Source organism: Condylura cristata, unplaced genomic scaffold (genome assembly GCF_000260355.1).
Source record: "Condylura cristata isolate star-nosed mole 26May11 unplaced genomic scaffold, ConCri1.0 scaffold00016, whole genome shotgun sequence".
NCBI classification, from domain to species: Eukaryota; Metazoa; Chordata; class Mammalia; order Eulipotyphla; family Talpidae; genus Condylura; species Condylura cristata.
In genome coordinates this window covers 22,545,936-22,551,404 of record NW_004567117.1, presented here as the reverse complement: position 1 = coordinate 22,551,404, position 5,469 = coordinate 22,545,936, and the positions used below count along the sequence as shown (strand labels likewise).

Here is a 5,469-nt window from a genome sequence, read left to right as displayed (position 1 = left end):
CTCTTCCCCTTCCCCACACTCTCTTGTCCTCTCTCTTTCTCTCTCTCTACATATATAAATATATATATATAAATCTTTTCTTCTTTTGTCATTCAATCAAATTCCAACAACCCAACCAGGGCCAGTCAAATCCACCACAGTCTCGCGCTGAGCTAGGAATAAAGTTCACGTAATCACATGAGAGTGGAGAAAACAGTCCCCCATCCGTAAGTTCAAATCAACTCAAAGTTCACAGTGTGACATGATGGCGTCATGTAACAAGGCTAAGAATCGGTTGCATGACAGTTGCCGTCAAGTTTCGTGGAGGTGCTGTGATTGGAGCGTTTTCCTTGGATGTTGTATCAGTTGATGATTGGCCAGTCATGATCACACGTGCATTTTCTTGACTTTTGTGCTGCCACAATCTTTTTTGCTGTGCTCATTTTTGTTTCGTTCTTGGTGCTTGCAGTGGTTTTACTTTCTGTTGTTTGGTTTTTCTTGTTCAGCGTTTTTTTATGCTTCTCTAGATGTCACATAGAGAAAAAAAAAACCAAAACAAAAAGAACAAAAAATCAGTAAAAATAAAGATGAATTCCTGAATTTTCCAACATGGGATCACTTAACTGTGCAAACCATTATTTTTTTTTTCTTAAAAATAAGGAAAACATCTTAAAAAATATCTATGCGTGGTTGATTTACTTGCACTTGAAAATATTGTGATTTTATTTTTTTCTAGAAATTTGGGGGCCTTTTTCAATTGACGCTTTCTTAGGTCTGGTCTTTTTCAGTTAGGTTATTTTAAATCTCACTTCAAAAGGAAAAAAAATACAAAAAAAAAATCTCTACAGTAATAGAATGATAAAAAAAAAAATTCTAAATCAAAAACCTAGAGTACAAAGCCAGAGGCCTCTGAGAGAGAGCCCGGTAACAATTGTAAGGTTTGTATTGTAGCACTTCTGCTAAATTAAATGTTGGGAGGGGAGGTGGGGGCCGGGGGCTGGGGAGGGCTTTTTGGTTGGTTTGGAAAAAACAGTTCTGACAAAAGCAAAATGCACCTTTTTGTTTACAACTGAAAAAGGGTCCTTGACAAGTGTTTTTTAATTTTTTTATTATTTTATTTGGTGTTGTAATTGTTTAGACTGCTGTGTACGGTTTGCTGTTTGTTGAATCAACAGTGTGAAAAACCTGCCAGCATGGATTGATATACGCATGACCTTGTCCCCTCCACTGGGGGCTTTGCAGTTCTAACTTTCTTGATGTAACCAGTCACCCCCATGTATCAGTGGAAGCTGCTTGCTAGAATGGAGATGAGTCTCATTTGTTAATTCACAATGATTAAGCATTCTCCTTCTGATTCTAGTCAGATCATGATTTTTTTTTCTTAAAAGCAAAACACCAAAAAGCCACTATTCAAAACAAATTGAGAACTGAGTTAATTTAAGTTTGATGATTAAATCTGCTCTAACTTCTTTTAGGTTCTCCCATCCACTCCCTTGCAGTTCTGAATTTCCTCTAAATTCCCTGGCATGTATGAGAAAATTATGTGTGTGTATGTAGGTGTGTATCTATGCATATACATACACACATAGCCATGTATATCCACATATGTGCAGGTGAATCTATTCTACACATATATCCAGATATACATATATATACATAGCCTCGCAAATAGTTGCTTGACCTCAGGAAAGAAGCAGTTGGCTGGGAACTGGGCAAGGATCCTGCAAAATTCATGTCACAGATCTGTCCTTCTTCTTTATCCTCGAGTGGGGAGGAGTGGGCTGGGCTATTAGATTTCTGCTGCTTTGTTTGCTAGGCTTCTGTATACATATTGTATCTGGGCTAGATCCCTCAGAGATCAGTTTAATTCTGAATTCATATCCCACAGTCCCAAATTCTCCCCTTAGATCTAGCCATCCCCCAATGAACTCTGAAGGAACCCAAATCTAGACCTCTCTCCCAACAACCAAACCTCAGCTCTGCCCATCCCCACGAACCCTCCCAGTGGTTTCTTGCTCTGAATAGAAGAGTTGATTTCTTTCTTATGCATCATGATCATGACTAATTCTCATGCTGGTCTCTTCCCTCCCTCCCACCATTCCCAGAGTTCCCACCCCTGACACCCACAGGCAGGCTCCTTTTGGTGTTTGGATGCCTTTTGTGTTTCCTCTCGTGGCTTAATCAGCCCTGATTTTCTTCATTTTAGGGCAGGATGCTGAACGGGCTACATTAAAAAACAAACCTCTCTCTATATATATTTATAAATGAGAACTGTTGGATGACACCTTTGACATATCAGCCAATATCAATCAAGCTGAAGACTCCAGACACTCTCTGTGACTGTAACATTTCTTCAAGGGAAGTATAGCGTCTATGGAGTTCAGAGGGCACGTGTTTGGGGGAAAATATATTGACATAAAGAAGAAGATGATGAAGACAAATGAGAAAAAATAACACAAAAAAAGGCAACTTTAAAACAAAATAACTTGAGACCAGATGGGGAGGCTGAGGGGCTGGGAGCTGGGAAGAGACGCTGCTTACCGATCCCCGGGGCTTTTCCAGCCCGTGGGCGCCTGAGGCAGGCTGGGGCAAGCGGTGTGGTGGGGCCTGGTCCCCAGGGGGCGGCTGGGAGGCCGCGCAGAGCATCTCTATCTGTCATTCCTTTAGCTATTTAGGGACCAAAGGACCAAACTTTTTATTGCAGATGTGTAGCTCTATGTCAAATAGAGGGGGAACGGAGGAGAACCTCCTTCCTGCCTCATGGCTGTTCTTGGAACAGCTTAGAGCGATTCTATGAAAAAATGTAATAAAAAAATTAAAAAAAAAAACAAAAAGAAAAAAAAGAAAAAATAATGCTTCAATGCTTTTAAAACAGCAAGATAATAGTTCTTTGATACTTCAAGAGGCGCTTTGATTACCCTCATTCAAGTCTATGACACTTTCCTATGGTTTTCTGTATTATATGTCTGGATGGAGCTGTTGAGATGAACAAATTGGTGGATATTTGGGGAAAGCAACAAAAATATTCAAACTCATTAACCGTGAGGTGTGAGACAATAGAGGGGAAAAAAGGGACTTACAAGGCAAGATAATTGTTGTGAAAAGTCTGTAAATGCTTCTAACTCTTCCCCCTCTTAAAATCATAATAGTTGTACAGAATTTTAAAAAGGAAAAGTTTAAAATACCTATATAATAGAAGAAAAATTAGAGGAAAGCAAAAAATAAAAAAAAATAAAAAAGGAAAAAAAAAACCTATAGAAGTTAGCGTTACTGCTAAAATCCCAGATGTTGTAGGACTGTCCTTTTGTAGAGTTTAGACTGAGCATCAATCCCTTCTCCCCGCGAGTGCTGTCGGACACCGTTGTCCCGAGGGCCAGGTCCACTCGCCAGACCTGCGGGCTCCTGCTGCCCACGCCGGTGGAGGCCGCGCCAGGCCGGGAGGCCCAGCCGCACCCTCGCCTCGCCTCGCCTCGCTTCGCTCCGGGAGCTGCGCGCTCGCCCACTCGCTGCAAGCCCTCCACACCTTCCGCTTCACTCGCCTTCCATGCTTGCTCCAGAGACTTTCCGGGCAAGGGAGACCTGGGAACTTTCATCTTAAAACAACTAAGCAACACACACACACACAAAAACCTTAAACAAGAGAGAGAAAAATAAACAATCTTTGAAGAATTTCTGAAACTGTTTACAAGGAATTTTGAAAAACAGGGATGTTTAAATGATGCCGGCTCTGTTTTTCTGTAAATAAATTTGCATATTTTGTAGGACTTTTAATTGTAATGATAGAGAAAAAAACAAGGAAAACTATTTAATGAAAGCACGATATTTATCTTTGGTAAATGACTTTAGAGCAGTTAAAAAGACATTGCTTAAAAATCTCAGAATCAGAAAAAACACTGAATTATTTAAGAACACATATATTTTAAAGTATAACATATTTATTATAATTTATTTGCACCGTTGGGAAGACTTGCTTTGGCATTTTGCCTCGACACCCTCCTCATTGACGCCCAGCTCACCTGGAGGTCAGGGAGCGCTCGGACCTACCATGTTTTTCCTTTTTTGCTTTATAAGAACAACTATCTGGTTCCTCTCAGGCCTCCTGCCTTTCTTTCTGTCTCTTTTGTTGGTTAATTATTATTTTTAAATTTTTCTTTTTCTTTCTCTTGGCTCCTCCTTTTAGGATGTCCAGATGTTGTAAAAAAAAAAAAAAAACAGCTGCAGTTCTGTACAACTGCTCTTTTCACACTCAACTCCCTAAAACTCCTTGTAACCTTCTGTAACTATTGGATGACGCTTTCTCCAGCTTAGCCCTAAATAAAGCACAGTTTAAAAAAAAAAAAAAAGAAAAGACTGTTCTTCAGTGGTCTGTGCTCCATGCAGTTTGGCCAGCCCTGTGGAGGGCCTTGCAGCCCTGAGGCTGGAGGTAGCTTTGTCCTCTCCAGGGAGCAAGTCTGCTACCTGGGCCCTCTGAGCCTTCCAGCTGGGAAGTGATGGGAACCATAAAAGGAAGTTCTGTTCCACAATGAGAAAAACCTCTCGGCTGGTATGTGTGTCTCTCAAAGTCTTCATTGCAAACCTATTCCTTTGGCTCCTGGGCAGGAGTGGACACTGTCCTCCAACACCACAGGTCTCCCTTTCCTCCTGGCAGCTCACCTGAGTTGGGGTGGGGGTGGAGCGCTGTGAGGAGTGTGGGAAGGAGCAGGAGGAGGAGGGACATGACCCTAAACTTGCCACTGACCATTGTGTTCCTGGTCCTGCACCTTCTGCCTTGTTGACCGTTTGACTGGATGGAAGGAGCTGGAATCTGGGAGGTGGCTTTGGTGTCAGGTTCTGGTGGGAGGGAGGTGGAGGGGAGATCAGGCCCCACCCTGGGGAACTTCCTGGCCTACTATGACATAATGCCAAACCCTGAAGAGGAAAGTTTGAGAAAGCAGGTATGGTGGATATTGTGGAATGGGGAGCTCTGGAGAAGAAAAGACACAAACCAGGACTGGGGGAGGGATGGTGGGAGGAGGGGCAGTGCCTCGATGCTGAGGACCCTTCCCCGCTTTAGCCACAAGCCTGCATGGGGCCTGTCCTGGGGACAGATCTTAGTCCTGCCTGCCCCGGCAACATGCACAGAAGACACCCATCCAGTGTGTCCATCTCCTTCCAGGGCTGAGAACAGAGGGGCTGCCTCTGCCACAGGTGAGGAGCTGACCAAGAAGCCATGGTTCCGGACCCCTGGTTGGGGCCTTTGCCTGTCCGTGCTCTCCTGCGGGAGAGTGGGAAGGTTTCAGCCATCACCTGTTCTGTGAAGGGGGAGTGGTGGCCAGCATGGGTCAGCCTCACGTTCCATGTACTCCGCCATTTCTCTCCTGTGTAATGTCAGACTGGGGAGAAACATCTTCATGTGTCAGGAAATGAGGGCAGGCCATCAAGCCTTGACTTAAATGTGGACATGGTCCCAGGATGAGACCCTTGTCCTCATCATTGTCCTGTGAACGAACC

The 5,469-nt window shown here is 43.4% G+C and overlaps 1 protein-coding gene across 11 annotated transcripts in view; it reads left to right on the top strand.

Moving 5' to 3' along the window:
* The window catches only part of CELF4 (CUGBP, Elav-like family member 4), a 279,310-nt gene extending 276,146 nt beyond the window's left edge, over positions 1 to 3,164 (top strand). For all 11 annotated transcript variants that reach the window (XM_004683865.2, XM_004683857.2, XM_004683859.2 and 8 more), the window contains one exon: positions 2,186 to 3,164. The gene's annotated coding sequence lies outside the window, so the exon portion shown is untranslated. The remainder of the gene's footprint in view (positions 1 to 2,185) is intronic.
* Positions 3,165 to 5,469: the final 2,305 nt, after the last annotated feature.